We start from the raw sequence: 19,511 nt of genomic DNA on the forward strand, positions 1-19,511 counted from the left end.
TAGTAATTATTATTTAAATTAGGCCCTGTAGTTTCTTTTATAAATCTTTTGAAACACAGTGTGTTTTAGTTAATTTCATTATTTTGAATAACGGATTGCATAAAACTTGTCATTTTATTCATATTGCATATAAATTGAGAATTTATTATTCATCTTACCTTTATCCACATCCAACAGTGCATAGGGCATTGCAGTCGTATCGACGCAGTATTATCTTTATTGTTTATTGCATGAAGGCAAGGTGATCAGTCCTGCGCTTCTTTTACGTATTTAGAGTTATGAGCATGAGAGTTAAAATCACCCATGTTTATTGAATCATGGACCACCAGCATGGTAGTCAAACGCGCTTGCTTCACTATAGAGACGAACTATAAGTATTTATATAAGGGAATTTTAATATCGAATATATTCGTTTAATAAAATAACAACGCACCACCATATAATCGGCTGTATATAAGTAAATATATATACTTGTAATATTACAATACTAAAATACACATGATGTACCTTGTAAATTTTGCGGCACGATGCAATAGAAAACATAAAAAACTCTTTTTTAAATTTTTTTTATACATAATAATTGTGATATTTTTACCGAAATACGATTTTACTTGTATACCAGATTATTCATATCATTCATCTTGTTCTCAAGCGGATAAATTAATGAACGAATAACGGAATACCCGAAAAAATCGTTCCATGGATCCGTTCTTAACAAAAACCTTTAACTTGTTGATGATATTTTTGGTGAATACGGCTTCAATTGAATATCAGATCATTTGTTTCATTTATCTCGTTTGCGGGCGGATGAATCGTTCCGTGGACCCGTTTTTAAAGAACATATTACTTTGATTATTCACTATGCATGATCTACTGATGCGGATCTTCTGAATGATCGGATCTTCCCGCCTCTAGCACACATTACACATGTTGAAGGTGGGTTTACGTGTCCCGAAACGGGCTGATTCAATAAATCACTATAAAATTTGAGCCAATTTATTGTATGATGATAAATTAACTTAAATTATGTACGTACAGCTTCTAATTGTTCGTTAACGCCTTTTCATACAGAAACGCTGTTGTCCATCTTCTTATGCCTTTCATTTTGTACTTCCCGATCGTTTCTAAAAGGGCTACAATCTAGTTAAATTATGTGTGAGTAGTCACTTGCAAACCACGTTATGTTAAAAAAATATAGTTAAATAAATACTCAAATCTACTACCGATTTGAGCATTTTTGAGAGATTTTTGAACTGTCGATCAGCATAGCGAGTTTTGCAAGAGTATTAATTTTTCCATTCCATTTTATTTCCAACTTATCGAGTTTTGGCAGATTATGTTAAACATAGACGTTAATATTTTAAATATTCTACCCCTGGCCGCCATTGGCTAAAAAACTTTTTTTTTAACATAACATTTGCAAGTGGACTACTCAAGTCATTACTACATTTTTCTTAGACATAAAGTAGTATCAATATTTTTTATTGATATCTCAACATCGGTAAAAAAAAAAGAGTCCATTTGAGGTTGGCATTATGTTAGTCTGGGCATTTACAGGGCTTACGACTTGTCATTGGCTGTATAAGTGAACACACTTTATTTTACTATCCACCCATGATTGACAACCACATGATTGACATTTAGAATCTGTCATTGGCTAGTTTAAGTGATCAGTTACACTGTAATTCACCATTCTACCCACGATTTACAGCTACGTTACTCAAATTTCAGAAAGTTGTATTTATGCTTCGATTGAAAAGATCAATAGCATGTTTCTTACTCGACGGTTGAAATTGTAGTACATAGAACCCCAAAAATCCGAACTAATTGGGGTTTTGACCTGTTCGGTTTGGAAAAGTTTGTCATACAGTTCATTGTACTCGCCGCCCTGTACTATACTATATGTACTATATGACGATGTTTATTTTAAAGTACATGTACATTATTTGCAACTTTTTACATTTCAATCTAATATTGCAGTACATCTGTAGTAAAACAGGTTAGTACTGTACACTTTCTTAACTTTTCCATACTTTTTAAACAAATTAGGTTAAATATAATAAGTTTATTTAATAAAAAGTGTGTTTTTGATCATAAGTGCTTATACATATTCCAATGCTTTAATCTTCTTCCTTTACCTTCAACGCCATAGAAAGGTACAGGAAAAATATAGCATTGTACAATTCGCTCACTCCTTTCAAGAACGTCTTAAATCAAAAAACTTGGGACTCTTATTCAGGAGAATGTTTTTAAAGTTTAAAAATATAATACAATGTTTTAAAAATAAATATCAAGCCACTTATTAAACTTTTTACTGTGAAACAGATCTTTTTAGGTAAAACCTGAAGGTTTTTTCTCCATTTGAAAAATATTTAGTATATTTAAAAACATAATTAAAAAATACATTTTTTCTAAAATGCAAAAACAACACTTTCTGTCCTGTAGCGGGTAAATATTAAGTTAAAAATATGCCTCTTTTGCTGGGGTAAAGTACATTTTCTGGGCATTCCGAAAACGTGCACAGCTGAAAATTGATGATTTTTTATTTATGACGTTCTTGAAAGGAGTGAGCGAATTGTCATGCTTACGTTGAGATCTATACAGTAGAACTGCTCTCAAGTTTTTCAAAATCTCTTAAGATCCATAATACGTAGCTCGTTGACTCAGAAATAAATAGCCAAAAACGCAAGAAATAAATAGCCAAATATCTCTCACAACATATTGAAATACAGTAAAACTTCGTTTCTACGCTTTTCATGAGACTGAAAATCCAGAAAATATTGGAAATCTCGAGTCCTACAGTAAATATTGTGTACTTCACACGTGTTCAATTTCTCACGACAAATATCAAAGGTATGTGACTGGTATAACCCCTTTTTTGACATTGCATAAATATGTATTTAAATAGCTCATACATTAGGCTTATTACAAAACAAATCAATAGAATCTCTATGACTACAAGAGTGTGTCAAGTTAGTACATTCATATTATATACACGTGTACATACCAGAAAATCGAACATGAAATAGCGTAAGGCGAATATGTCTGCAATCCCTTTACGTGGGGGATGTTTTAATGGTATGTAAATAAACGTATATAATGGCTACAGTGAAAATAATCATTTGTGAATACACGTAGGGAGTGGGTGTGGTCAAACCAGTACTTTTTCAAGTCCTGGGACCTTTTTAGCTCCGCCTCCGTGTGTAATGGTTAGCATGTTTATCTACCGTCCCGGAGGTTCCGGGTTCGATTCCCAAAGTTGGGGTGAAAATAAGTATTAATGATTTTACTTTTAATATTATAACACTGCGTCAATACGATACAGTGCCCTATGCACCATTGGGTGGGATAAGGGTAAAAAAATACCATTGTTTTTATTTGAAATTTAGTCTTCAAGAATAAGGGGGGGTAGATAAGGTATGTTAACTTTTAAATAATATGGTCATAAAATCGTAAGAAATTCTAATAAAATATTTTATATTTATTAAAATATTTATCACACCTAAGCAGTTATAATCATAAGGTCGATAGGATCCGGATTTTAAAGATCCGCTCTAGCTGATTTGTATCACCGAAGCGACCCGGTCATCAAGACCGGTTGGATTGAACGATGGATTTTTTTGGTATTTTGTCATTCGTTCATTTCCCAAGCAAAAATAACTTGTCAGAAACAATCGGTTTTAGTGTGACAATGAACAAGTGAATCATTGAATCAATATGCCAGTGACTGAATCAACCAAAGATTCGTTGACTAACGCTGTTGGCATCTTTATCACACGATTCATTAAATTTTAATAACACAATTTAAACATTTATTAAATTTTTATTTTAAATTGACACTGCTAGTTTCGAGGAAGCAGTTCATCCATCGACCGGTGATTTATAATTTGATGATGGAAGGACTGCTCCCCCAAAAATAGTAGTGTTAATTTAAATTCTTATTTTATTATTCAACTATTTATTATGAATGCAGTCGAAATGCGATCCCTCAGACGAATGTGTGGCAAAACGATGTTTGATAGATGTTCGAATGATGAAATAAGGAAAGAATGTAAGGCTGAGATAAGCATTATCGATAAAATTAAGAAAGGTGTGTTGAGATGGTTTGGACATGTGGAGCGTATGAGTGAAGAAAGAACGGTTAAACAAATCTATGGAGCGAATGTAGTTGGAAAAAGAAGCAGAGGACGACCGAGGAAAACTTGGCACAATCAGGTATGTCAAATACTTGAAAGCGGCCGGGTCAGGAGTCGTAATAATCGTCGGGTATGTATGAGGAGATGCATGAATGTAGAAGAGGCAAAGAATATTTGCAAAGACAGAGTGGTGTGGCGTTCGATTCTCTCTGCCTACCCCTGCGGGGAAGCGGCGTGATGGTTAGTTAGTATTATTCAACTAAGTCAATTAAATCGTAATCGTATATATTCTATATCTGAACGGATCAGCGTTCGTGAACGGGATTCACTCAATATTGAGATCTGGTTACTCATCAGTGTATCTGAATAAACTAAATAATAATAATAAATAAAGAATACAACTTTGATTTTTACCGCAATTTTAACGCAATATATGTAGCAAAAAACACTCATCAATGGCGCTTCACCGCAATTAAATTAAATGTGAATAATGCTTTCTAGAGTTGAATTTGAAAATTTGAAAATATAAATTTATGTAGCAAAATCACTCATAAATATATGAAAAATACGAAGAAAGAGAGAAAAATAATATATTCACAGGTTCATTAATATACAATATATTACAATGTTGTAATTATTTGTTCATACGCGCTTCGTCTTAGTACCTATTGACACGATACATTGGGTTTCGCTTACATAACCAATTCCACGGCATCGTTAAACCATTGTGACAAATAGTTTATATAATAATTTTAGTACCGATAAGATAACTTTATAATAATTAATTATTGCCTATATACTCAGGTGTCGAAAATAAGCATATAATGCGTGCGTCACTCAAATAACATCCTCGGTTTATATAACGAGCTGTAAATTGATAACCCTTCAAATGGAATATATCGCTCACTCCTTTCAATAACGTCATAAATCAAAAAACTTGATTTTTCAGGGGAACGTTTTGAAAGTTTAAAAATATAATACAATGTATTAAAAATAAATATCAAGCCACTTATTGAACTTTTTACTGTGCAACAGATCTTTTTAGGTAAAACCTGAAGGTTTTTTCTCCATTTGAAAAATATTTACTACATTTAAAAAAAAATTAAGAATACCTTTTCTTCAAAATGCAAAAACAAAACTTTCTGCCCAGTAGCGGGTAAATATTAAGTTAAAAATATGCCTCTTTTGCTGGGACATAGTACATTTTCTGGGCATGTCTCTTTTGCTGGGATATAGTACATTTTCTGGGCATTCCGAAAACACGCACAACTGAAAATTGACGATTTTTGATTTATGACGTTCTTGAAAGGAGTGAGCTAACAAGCATAGACTATGAAAGCCCGTGAAAGGCAAAGAATCGACACCACTCAATTTCTTGAAACATCTAGATATATTGATCAAACTCGTTACGCAGTATGCGCGAGTTCACAATAGCCATCTATGGTGGGATGAGCAAAGCTTTTATTAAGCGGAGACGCTTTCCATTTGTACGCGAGGTCCGAATCTTACATCTTATTCACATACTTAACAAACAGAATGATTACCACATTATTTTTTGACATCTCATCAAAGATGAAGAAGAATATGGAAGTCTGGGCATTTACGGGGCTGACGACCATCATAGGCTGGTTTAAGTGATCACTTTACACACGTGTAACATTCAACAATTCTACCCATTATTTACAACCACACTACTCAAATTCTTGGAAGTTCTAAATATATATATGAACCAATTTTGAAACATTGTTCTTGAATCACTAGAACTCCACTAGAAACATCTATTGGTGAGATGAAAAAAAGCTTTTTACTGGGCAGAAACTCTTTTATTAGTATGTAATGTCCGAATCCTGGATTATCACTCACATGAAATAACGCCGGAAAATATAATTTTAATTTTTATCATTTATGCTTATAATTTGACCAGATAATTTATTCACAACGTTTTGAGTGTGTCCAAATACTTCTTAACAAATCTGGATGATCTCCAATTATAGGAGTATTTTTCATATTATTTTTTGACATCTCAACAAAGATGAAGAAGAATTTGTTAAATTATATGCAACGCTATTTTATTTGTAAAGGTTCTCAAATATACCTACTTTTTCAACAACAAAAAAAATATCATAACATATCCTTTGTACTCAATTGAATTAAATTTTTAAAAGCACTGACAATTTGAACAAAACAAAAATAATTGTACATTTTCCTACAAAATTAGACGTGTTTCACCATCGAATAAGAATTATTTTGTTGATTTCATTTCAGTTTTACGTAATTTCAATTCTGAAATAAAAATATGAAGGGTAATATTTTTTTGTCTTACATACATACCATACATAATTGATTTATATCTTTTTCTAGGTCTCTGAATCAAGCATCCTGAATTCTGTTCAAGGAGCAAAAAAACGGTGAGTTTTCCATTAAATTTTAATATATTTATTTTAAAAAATCTTAATAAATTTTTCACTACATCTTAGAAAAATATATATTACGTCATTAAAATACACTTCTATCAACGTTATGCAGTTCTACGGTTGGATTCATGAATCACGTTTGACAACATACGAAAATATAATTTGAAAAGAATTATTTTATTACTTTAATTGTGTCACTTTTGATTTAACTTATTTTTTGACATGTCATCAAAGAACATGGAAGTCTGGGCATTTACGGGGCAGACGACCGTCATGGGCTGGTTTAAGTGATCACTTTACACCCCTGTAACATTCACCAATTCTACCCATTATTGACAACCACACTTCTCAAATTCTTGGAAGTTCTAAATATATATATGAACCAATTTTGAAACATTGTTCTTGAATCACTAGAACTCCACTAGAAACATCTATTGGTGAGATGAAAAGAAGCTCTTTATTGAGCAGAAACTCTTTTATTAGTAGGTATGTGAGGTCCGAATCCTAGATTATAATCACACATGAGAAACGCCAGAAATATCATTTTCATTTTTATTATTTAAGCTTTCAATTTGACCAGATAATTTATTTACAGTATTTTGAGTGTGGCCAAATACTTTTGATTGATTTAACTTATATTTTTCTTGGTAAGTTCAGACGAAATCCGCAGAGATGCACGAACATGCGTACATAGACCAGACTTAAACACCACTCATAATCTCTTGACTTTGCAAAATGTGCAGGCCATTTCAATTTGATATTCTGATCACACATTGGAAAACAACAGTAAAAACATACTCATTAGAATATAAAAACAACTTCGAACCGTTAAAAAGAACGTTCGCAACTTAATTTTTAGTTGAGTTTTATTTCTATCATCGATGACAAGTTTATAGATGTAAAAGCTGTTGAAACCGTTTTCACACAGGTTGTTTAAAACAACAACAACAAAAATAATCCATTTAAAACTACTGTAGAAATATTGACTCGAAAAGCCAAAAAAAAAAAAAAAAAATTTTCATAACATTTTGAGTGTGTCCAAATACTTGTTCAATAATCTGGATCATCTCCAATCACAGGAGTTATTTTCATATTATTTTTAAAGCTTCTTTTCATCTCACGAATAGATGTCTCTAGTGATGTTCTAGTGATTCAAGAATAATGTTTCGTAATTGGTTCATATATATAGAACTTACAATAATTGTGTGTAGTGTGGTTGTCAATAATGGGTAGAATTGGTGAATGTTACACGTGTGTAAAGTGATCACTTAAACCAGTCTATGACGGTCGTCAGCCCCGTAAATGCCCAGACTTCCATATTCTTCTTCATCTTTGATGAGATGTCAAAAAATAATATCAAAATGATAATCTTCAAAAATTGAAATATCGCCATTTGCGTGAAATACTTCCTCAAGGGCGTTACGCTGTAATATTACATAAACCATAGTTTATTATTGAAAAAAAAAATAACAAAACTTATGAAGTTAACTTTGCTTTGTATACAGCGTCAGATTGCCTGGTCAAATTTGACGCATCTGACACATCTAGCTTGGGTCTGTTACGGTCGCGTACGTATAACCACAGAAGACACCTTTGCACATTTAGAAAGAATATTCACGATAAAAGTTATTATTTTCAGAATATTTTTAAAAACGCGAGATTTCAATAAAAAAATCCTTAGGAAGGACGAAAGCAGAGTGAACGCCGTTGAAATGCGCTCACTCAGACGGAAATGTGGAAAATCATTGTATGACAGAATTAAAGACGAAGTTATTAGAAAGGAATGTAAGGCTAAACATGGATAAGTGAAAAAGATTAAAAAGAGCTCTTTAAGGTGGCATGGACATGTGGAGCGAATGGATAACGAGTGAATGACTAATAATGTATATTTGATGAATATTTGTCGAAAAAGACTACGATCAGATCAATCAAAACCTAAAATCTGGTGATGTCAAAAGTCTGCATAATCGGGGGGCATGTATGACTAGATGTATGAATGTGAAGGAAGCGAGGAGTGTATGTCAGGACAGAAGAGTGTGACATTCCATCCTCTCTACTAGCCCCTGCGGGGAAACGGCGTGATGGTAGTAGTAGTTGTTGTAGTAATATTAATATAAAATAATCTTTTATTATTTTGGTGGAATGGAGCCAAGTGACTTATTTTTCATTGGATTTTACTCATTTGAACGTTAAATTAATATTTACATGTACGTACGTATGCATATACGCGGGGGACGTATTGCCATTGTGTAACCGTTTTTTACTGTATCCATTTTAAAAGTACCTTTTAGCAAATTATTGAAAACTGTGAAAGTTAAACTGTAAAGCATTGCACACATTTTATTACGTGTACTGCTCGTACCGCCAATAGTAGGTCATATCTTTTGTGAAGTATTTACGTTGCGACACCTCAGGCACTTTCCTGCACCGTGGCATATTACTGAGTAACCCAACCTAACCCAACCGACTAACCCAACGTAACTCCGCGACTGGTCGCCGTAATAATGTTGTTACGAATAATAAAAGCGTCTTGCTCAATAATGCCCTTATAAAAGAAGAAAAATCATTTGAGTTTTTTTTCGACATCTCAACATAGATGAAGGATAATATGGAAGTATGAACGCAAAATCAGCCCTCCGCTTCAGGTGCCAGTCCAGGGTAATATTGAATAAATATTAGAGTGAAAAATCACTTATTTATTTGACCTCCCGCCTGGGAATCGAATCCGGGACCTCCAGTGCGGTAGCCGAGCGTGCTCACCGTTACACTATATTATATTGTATGTACATATCGCTCACTCCTTTCAAGAACGTCATAAATCAAAAATCGTCAATTTTCAGTTGTGCGTGTTTTCGGAATGCCCAGAAAATATACTATATCCCAGCAAAAGAGGCATATTTTTAACTTAATGTTTACCCGCTACAGGGCAGAAAGTGTTTTTTTTTGCATTTTGAAGAAAAGGTGTTGTTTAATTATTTTTTTAAATATACTTAATATTTTTCAAATGGAGAAAAAACCTTCAGGTTTTACCTAAAAAGATCTGTTGCACAGTAAAAAGTTCAATAAGTGGCTTGATATTTATTTTTAATACATTGTATTATATTTTTAAACTTTAAAAACGTTCTCCTTAAAAATCAAGTTTTTTGATTTATGACGTTATTGAAAGGAGTGAGCGATATATTCCATTTGAAGGGTTATCAATTTACAGCTCGTTATATAAACCGAGGATGTTATTTGAGTGACGCACAGATTATATGCTTATTTAGGTACTTGGAAGGACCGGTAGATTTTGCCTTTGACTGTGGTTATTTAAGAGAGAGATGAATAGCCGGAAAGACTGTCGTGGTTCGCTGAATGCAATAAAGGCTTGCCGTAACGCCGTTTCACCTTTTTATTATAACAAATCGCGATTATGCAATTTATTTTTACTTTAAAATTAAATAACCCATTATTCGCTTATTTCGTATCTGTAACGGCTGGTGTGGAGACCGCTGCAATTTTCAATTAATTTTATTCGCTTACTGACATAAAAGCGAAGTCATGCTGTCAATATTATGTGAGAGCTGTTTATTTTTATTTATATTATAAGTCTTAAATTGCAGATGGGTGTTTTGATTAGATACAAGTAGTTATTTTTATCCGCCTCCGTAGTGTAATGGTCAGCATGCTCGGCTGCCGTCCTGGAGGTCCCGGGTTCGATTCCCAGGGGGGCTTAATACATATAAGTGATTTTTTCACTCTTATATTTATTCAATATTACACTGGACTGGTACCTGAAGTGGAGGGCTGATCACCTTTCCTTCATGTGTAATCGATCGAGATAACACTGCGTTTATATGAAGCAGTGCCCTATGCACCATTGGGGTGCGGTAAGGGTTTTATTATTTTAATAGTTATTTCAACTTTTATTTATAATTTATCAAAACTGCATTATTTTGTTTAATAGCGTTTTTATCTTAAATTATGTATCGCTTACTTTTCCGCCTCCGTAGTGTAGGGATTACCGCGTTTGACTACCATGCTGCAGCTCCAGAGTTCGATCACCAGGGGATTTAAAAAAAATGTTATTTTAGAGACCACGCGTTGCTGCGGCTCGAAAAATAAAATAGAATGCACACATTTCCTAATGTTTAATTTCACAATGCCAGTAAAGCAATGAAAATATCAAAAATCTATGAAACAACAATACACTCGTAAACATTGAAAATGCTAATCAACGGCAGCTATCAAGAAACACGCTGTCCACCGTGAGCATTTTTTGCTGTGTTTCGAATGTTGCTGTTAAAATACGCTGTTAAACATATGTTTTTACTGTCAAGGTAAAAACATGTTTGAACAAACTGACACTTTTATACAAACTAACATGTTTTATATTCTTAGTGTAAATAAATTTAAATACGCGCGTACTCAAATGCAACGTTGTGTCAAAATTTCAAAGCAATTGGTAAATTACTTGCGGAGATTTAATATTTTGATTAAACGAACAATATATATATATATATATGTATATATATATATATATATATATATATATATATATATATATATATATATATATATATATATATATATATATATATATATATATGTGTTTAATTCGGGTTGTGTCCCGTGATTAGTGTCGCGGAGTCAGAATTTTTGGGTTCGAACCCACAATTTGATACCTGTTTTTAATAATGAGCCGATTAGGCTCATAGAAATAGTATGAAATTGCAGTATTTTTGTAAAAAATACAAACACAAAATTTATCTTTAAAAAAAAAATAATAATATAAATCGCTTACTCCTTTCAAGAACGTCACAAATCAAAATACTTAATTTTTCAGAAGAACGTTTTTAAAGTTTAAAAATATTACACAATATATTAAAAATAAATATCAAGCCACTTATTAAAGTTTTTACTGTGCAACAGATCTTTTTAAGTAAAACCTGAAGTTTTTCTCCATTTGAAAAATATTTAGTATAGTCAAAAAAAATTAAAAAATACATTTTCTCCAAAATGCAAAAACAACACTTTCTGCCCTGTAGCGGGTAAATATTCAGTTAAAAATATGTCTCTTTTGCTGGGATATAGTACATTTTCTGGGCGTTCCGAAAACATGCACAAGTGAAAATTTACGATTTTTTATTTATGACGTTCTTGAAAGGAGTGAGCGATGTATTGTAAATGCAGTTCCACCAAGAGATGTGAGTAAATTTCTTAAATCCGTACTTCTTATTCTAACGATTGTATTATTTGCGGCGCTATAAAGATCTTAGCAAGCAATGGCCGCGCTATAAGCGGTGGTCCCGCTTCTCTCGCAGGTAAGTGTGCCCACGTCACGGACGCGACGCCCACTCGATGCGTCTGCAGATGCCATCCCTGCGCTCTCACGCTGTTGACATTGAAAGTCCGCGCACACCGGTACTATTAACACCGTCATTTCACCTACATAATCCCGCGACCATTTCATCTTATGTATGAGCCTTTACGTAATGATCTCTTGTGTAAGCGACAACGGTTAGTTCGTAAGTCCGTACCTCGCGCTCAGGGCTTGCGATCAACCTCCTACAACGACCAACCGGTTTCCGGTTATTTTTACATCAAACACACCAGGTTAACCGAGAATCATCGGCATTGAATATAGAAGTAAGATGATGTTTACATAATAGCGTAATAACTCAATCATTTGCGATTTGCCGCTTTTCATACAAAAATAAAACAAGTAAAATAAAACAAAAAAATGGTCGCGATAACGTAGAAGATTTTATCTTTATTTTTTTGAATGAATTTTTAACAATAAGGTATTACGGTATTTTACTATTTTTATTATGAAATTGCTTTATACGTGGAGATTATAAAGTAAAGTAAAGTATTTGTAATACTTTGAAATAATCAATTACAGATTATATATGTGAAATGTGATCAGTGAGGGGCGATCGAATAAAAAAACCGAATTATGTAATGACTTCTTCACAGGAAGTCATAACTTTATTCGATTGCACAAATTCGGTGGTGTATTCCGTATTTTCAGTGATTGATAAATTTAATAATTTGGCATGAGAAATGAAGCTGGAATGAAATATAAACCGATAAAAAGTGACGATAAAAGTAACGGTTGACCATTATGCAAATTCTGCTTGTTCCACAGATTGACATCGTGTTGTTTATTATTTAGTTTCATCTCTACACTTCAAAGACTAGTTAAAGCTTTCATATTTAATAGAATTAAGTAAAGTTTCCAAACACAATGTAGCAGGTGAAATGAGAAATTCGTACATATCGAATCAAGCTTTTATGTTCTATTTTAGTTTGCTCCGGTTTATAAATCCCAGAATCTTACAAATTAGAGCTACGAAAATATTTGTAAGAATCTTACGAACCGGACCGTCTGCCTCACTGTGTTCCGGTTTGCTCCGTTCAATTCTACTAATTAAAAAAATGCATAACCTACATTCTAAATGTTCGCAACATTTGTATGTTTTGTTATCGTACGATACATAGACCACTATATGATCATAAAATGTAATGCGGAAAAGTCTCTCAGAAATATTTATTAAGATTGCGTTCCTAGAAAAACTGACGAATTTTCAGTGCAATGAGTCACTCTCTATAATTCATATTCTTAATTCGCAGTATTTTCAATATACCAGTTGATTTGTGTAATATTTCAGTGTGAAAGAAAATTCCCTAAATTTTCAATGACGTTTTTTACATAAATATAGAAACAATATAGAAAAATATATCTTTTATTAACGTTTTTAGGTCGGATTTGATTTGATTTTTTCGATTCCTCATTACCGACAACATAAGACTGGTCTGTCTTCGTAACACCGAAACCCGGTCGCTGCTCAGTTAAAATAAAAGTGGAAAATATTGTTTAATTGTTGTTTTATTCTTGTATGTCATCTACGAATGCTTAAATCGTAATTGTGGTACAGCTGTGACCACTTTGATCCTTTCCGTGAGAAACAACCGGTTAATCGGTTTGCTCTCACACGTAACCGGTTCGAAAGGGCTGCCCTAGTATCTGCCCCATTACTGCAGTTCGCATCGAAACTTGGGTAAGGACGCCAACTGTCCCGTTCCGACGGCTCCGAATCATCAACGTTTCGACCGTTGCGTAACGCTACGGCCGCTCCGTATTAATTCACCTTATATGAACGTCGCGAGCTCTCCGCGATAACTAAGTTTCTAGATTACGAATCTGACGTTGGTACTGGGTAGAATTTCAAGGCGCTCTTGAACCACATTACGTAGTTCTCACTTCCTCACTAAATTTATGCGCAGAATGAAATATGATTTAATAATAGATTTGACGTTTGGCATTAGATTGAAGTGTAATAAAAAAATCTATACGTATTTTACGGTCTACTTATGACTGGATACATAACTCGATTCATCTCATTTATTTCATTTAATAGTTGATTCGATGATCTCAGCGTGAGGCGAAGTTGCTGTGCATGACATAACGTACGGAACTCGTCCCGAATATTATGAATTACGTACCGGTTCCTTATCTTTATAAAATGCCTCTATATATTTATTTATTTATATATTTTCAATTTCAATTTCAATTTCAATTGAAAAGTGAAATTGCTCAATAATAGCTGTAAAAGTGATATTATCCCTCTTACTCCTCATTACTGAAGGGTGAACCTATGACCTGTCGAAGCAATGACACTTCTCCAGTTACCCCTTAACTGCACTGCACGTAGCGCTCCAATCCGAGGTGCCTGCTGCTGCCTTAACTTGATCGGTCCATTGTGTGGGGATCTTCCTCTCCCTCTCTTCCCCTCCAGGCTACCTATCACAACCAGTTGTTCCAGGCTATCCTCATTGCCACGCGCAACGTGTCCAAAGAACTGGAGAATCCATCGTGTACACACACTGGCCAGAGGCAAGCCATCCAAGCGTAGTTCCTGGCGAATGGACTCGTTGGTGCGTTGAGCTGTCCACGGGATTCGAAGCATGAACCATACTTATAAAAGTACGAATACCTATGTCGTTATTTCATGTAATTTTTGTCAGCGTCAAAAAATCTATAAGTATTTATTTGTTTTCAAACAAAAACTAATTAACTAACCATCACGACGCTTCCCCAGAGGGGTAGGCAGAGAGAATAGAACGCCACGTCAATCTATCTTTGCAAACATTATTCGCCTCTTCCACGTTCATGTATCTCCTCATACATACCCGCCGATTATTTCGACTCCTTACCTGACCGCTTTTAAGTATTTTACATACTTGATCGTGCCAAGTTTTTCTCGTTCTTCCTTTGCTCCTTTTTTCAACTACATTCGCAACAACAGTTGATTATCCCCCCTGTTCCCATCACGGATTTAAATAAAAACATTTATTTAGTTAGAAAAAACAAAAATCCAATGATATATAAACCCTGTACATAATAAGCAAGCTAAATAATAAATGCAATTCCCATCTAAAAAAACTACATTCGCCTCATAAATTTGTTTGACCGTTCTTCCATCACCCATTCGTTCCACATGTCCAGACCATCTCGACACACCTTTCTTAATTTTGTCTTTATTTTATTTGTTTTATCGTCATCGAAAGCATAATGATGGTATCAATTTCAACACGCCGTATGTAATACGCTGGCATTATGAATAGTTATCCAATACGAGTGTAACAGTGTTCACTTGCACTATAAGTGGGCAGAGAGTAGCATTTCGAAAGAAGTAAGCCGAAGCAAGTCGCTGGTGGGGAATGTGACGTAATACGAAAAACCTGAATGTAGCGCTCGCTCTACTGACATACTAGTCAGATTGAAGATTATCGTGTTACGCGGTCTTCTTTGCGTCTTTGCATAACACCAGTGCCCAATTTCAAAACTGCACTTGTAACTCTCACCACAATCGCATTGCATTTATCGCGTTATGAATCGGGTATTCACACTGACTAAGCAGCTTTTGTCAGCCTCCGTAGTGTAATGGTCAGCACGCCCGGCTACCGTTCTGGAGGTCCCGGGTTCGATTCCCAGGGGAGGCGTCAAATAAATATAAGTGATTTTTTTCATTTCATTAATTGATTCGGCAGTCACTTTGTGGTAAAATCTATCCATTTTTAATTATTGTATTACTTAGTAAACACCGTTTTTTCTTAAAATCTACTGTGACACGTGTTTCGATGCATTTCGCATCATTTTCAAACACCGTATCATACGGTGTTTGAAAATGATGCGGAATGCTTCGAAACACGTGTCACAGTACATTTTAAGAAAAAGCGGTATTTACTTAGTAATACCTTAATTAAAAATGTTTTTTTTCACTCTTAAATATATTAAATATTACCCTGTTGGTAGTTTTGTGTTGCATTCAGGTGTTTTAAAATTATAATAACAATCTTCGCTACTTCTACATGCATGTATCTCTTCGTACATAAGTATAAGTATGTCCCACCGATTATTCCGACTCCCGACGCGTGTATAATAAGAATATTTGCATATTGCGTTATACTCGCATCATGTTTTCTTTTAAAAAATTTATAAAGTTTTGCAACCGGGTCGAGCTGCGCCGTTTCTAGCACTTCTTCAACCCTTATCCGCACCCGATAGTGCATAGGGCACTGCATCATATACAAGATCAAGATAACGCAGTGTTATCTTGATCTTTAACGCATGAAAGAAGGGTGATTAGCCCTCCGCTTCAGGTACCAGTGTAGGGATTATTAAATAAATATTCGAGTGTAAAATCACTAATATTAATTTAACCCCCCCCCCCCGGGGAATCGGACCCAGGACCTCCAGTACGGTAGCCGAGCGTGCTGACCATTGAACTATGGGGGCGGACAAACAATATTCTAGCAGTTGAAAAAATAAAATATTGATTTTTTTGTTTATAAAAAAGAATGTAAAAATGACAAATGTATTAGATTGACGCGCATCTATCAAATACGTATCTATTCCTTTATAGTTAGTATAGGCAGGCTGTCCAACAAACTAATCGTTCTTCCTAAGAACGTCACCCGAGATAAATCGATTCTGCGACCGATTTATTTTCATTCTTCGTTTATTGAAAAAAATGACCGAACAGTTTACTAATGACGACTGATACGCTGTCTCTCTCCATCTTGGGCAACTCCGCCCCATACCTCGTTACGAGTTAGGGCCCTTCCTCACTGGCTCCCTTGGAGACTAACGGTTAAATTGCACGTGTTATTATTGACTAATAAATTGATATGAAAAATCACAAGACTATCGGTAATATTATTATTAAAATCTGTAGAGAAGTAAGGGAGATATGAAAGTTTAATAAAACTAAAGATATTTTAATAAAACGAAAAACGGACACCGCTATACGTCATCAAATCAAATCACCGCTATCGTCATCGGGTGTGTTATTGGACGTATCCCTTTATGTATCTCCTTTATAGAGCTGTAATAGTAGTAGTGTGGATATGTTTCTGTGACATCACTCGTTACCTACTTACGAAAACAACGTTTTTACGAAGGCGAATTTTGCAAAAGAAAACTATGAATAAATATTTTGATTATATCGATTGTTATAAACACAAAACAAGTCTTATACAAACCTTTATAGGTTGATTATGTTAAATTATATATTCCTCCCGAGTGATTTTTCATGCTGACCGGACTGCCGGACAGTAAAATTCCGTATAGTGCACACGCTCCCTAACTGGACGTCACGGTGTTCTTAATTTTACGCCTATCCCACTACATAACAAACGCAATTACTTTTTTATTATATTTTTATTATTAAAGGAATAAACCGCAAAGCCTGTATTTAAGAGGCTTGTCTGCAAAGATAGTCAGGAAAGAGAAGGTATAAAAAAAAACATATTACAAACATCCAGACCAATTGAAAATGAATATTCTTTAAATTCATTTTGCAAATGGCGGGAATCGAATCCACAACACCAGTTTCGCAGTCGAGCGTCTACCCGACAACGCCACGGCGCCTGTCAACTGATCTTACTTACTTTTTATTTATTCCATCTTCAAACACTTATCCTCACCCGGTGGTGCATAGGGCACTGCATTATATAAACGCAGTGTTATCTTAATCATTAACACGTGAAGGCTCATTATTTTGATCTTAATAGTGATCAGCACTCAGCAGTCTGGGGTTATATTGAATAAATATTACAATGAAAAAAACACTTATATTTATGTGACCCTCCTGGGATTCGAACCCGGGACTACACTACGGCGGCGGACAAATTGATTTAGTAAATACATTTTGATGTTTCGCCGTATCAAACTGTGTCGGAAAAACGGTTTAACGTATTTACGTATAATATATATTTTGTCTGCCTCCTTAGTGTAGCGGTAAGCGCGTTTGGCTACCGTGCTGGAGGTCCCGGGTTCATTTCCTATCAAAAATAGATATAAGTGATTTGCACCATCATCTTTATTTCATAACTTATCATCGTATAATTTATATTTAAAGCATTAAATTTGTGATTTTCCATTTTGTAATTAAAATGTTACTTTGTTTTAAAATCACTATAAATAGTGATATTATAACAAACTTACATTTTAATTATACAAATCATCGTGTCTTCTTGCATTTAAGATAACACTGCGTCGTTACGATGCCCTATGTACCATTGGGTGCGAATAAGGGTTTGAAGAACAAGAATATATTGTAAATCAGTCAATATCGCATTATTTAATAACGAAACAGATTAGCATATCTATTTATATATTATTATTTCAATTTTCATCAAAGATGAAGAAGAATATGGAAGTCTGGGCATTTACGGGGCTGACGACCGATGTTTCTAAATTGGTTAATATATATAGAACTTCCAAGAATTCGACCGGTGTGGTCAACAACGGGTAGAATTGGTGTATGTTACACGTGTGTAAAGTGCTCACTTGAACCAGCCTATGACGGTCGTCGGCACCGTAAATGCCCAGACTTCCATATTCTCCTTCATCTTTGATTAGATGTCAAAAAATAATACGAAAAATAACTCCTGTATTGGAGATAATCCGGATTTAGACACACTCAAAATGTTGTAAATCTATTTATATACATGTTTACATAAGTATTGTATGTGTCGGGTTGCGGTTTCGTGGTTAGTGTCGCGCACAATGTATTCCAACGGACTCTATCACAATTTGAGACCTATTATTGATTTTTGTGTATACAAGTACAGTATATGGTAATAAAAACTCATGAGTATTTTCATATTATTTTTTGACATCTCATCAAAGATGAAGAAGAATATGGAAGTCTGGGCATTTACGGGGCTGACGATTCATCTTTGATGAGATGTCGAAAAATAATATGAAAATGATTCCTGTAATTGGAGATAATCCAGATTTTGTGAACAAGTATTTGGACACACTCATAATATTGTAAATCTATTTATATACATGTTTACATAAGTATGTGTCGGGATGCGGTTTCGTGGTTAGTGTCGCGCACAATGTATTCCAACGGACTCTATCACATTTGAGACCTATTATTGATTTTTGTGTATACAAGTACAGTAGGTATATGGTAATAAAAACGCATGAGTATTTTCATATTATTTTTTGACATCTCATCAAAGATGAAGAAGAATATGGAAGTCTGGGCATTTACGGGGCTGACGATTCATCTTTGATGAGATGTCAAAAAATAATATGAAAATGATTCCTGTAATTGGAGATAATCCAGATTTTGTGAATAAGTATTTGGACACACTAAAATTGTTGTAGATGAGTATTTGTCCTATAATATAAACAAATAATATATTACATATATATAAACACACTCCTTATCATTAATCTTTCACTTTATCTAATACCACTTTAAAATTTTAAAGTAGTATCACTCAATGTGAACGATGAATGATAAGGAGAGTGTTATATTACCATACCACAAAGTTAACAATGCCTTTAATATACAAAATACAGGAATGCAAAATTGAGATAAGCATTATCGATATAATTAAGAAATGTTTGCTGAGATGGGTTGGACACGTGGAACGAATGAGTGAGGAAAAAACG

General features: G+C 34.2%; 1 protein-coding gene across 1 annotated transcript in view; it reads left to right on the plus strand.

Annotated features, from left to right (window-relative positions):
- LOC148311301 (LON peptidase N-terminal domain and RING finger protein 2-like) overlaps positions 1–19,511 on the plus strand; it is a 120,934-nt gene that overhangs the window by 4,882 nt on the left and 96,541 nt on the right. The window contains exon 2 of the mRNA XM_088256859.1: positions 6,498–6,544. The gene's annotated coding sequence lies outside the window, so the exon portion shown is untranslated. The remainder of the gene's footprint in view (positions 1–6,497; positions 6,545–19,511) is intronic.

The sequence above is a fragment of the Brachycentrus maculatus genome, unplaced genomic scaffold, assembly GCF_059751285.1.
Source record: "Brachycentrus maculatus isolate JH-2025_06_01 unplaced genomic scaffold, ASM5975128v1 h1tg000068l, whole genome shotgun sequence".
NCBI classification, from domain to species: domain Eukaryota; kingdom Metazoa; phylum Arthropoda; class Insecta; order Trichoptera; family Brachycentridae; genus Brachycentrus; species Brachycentrus maculatus.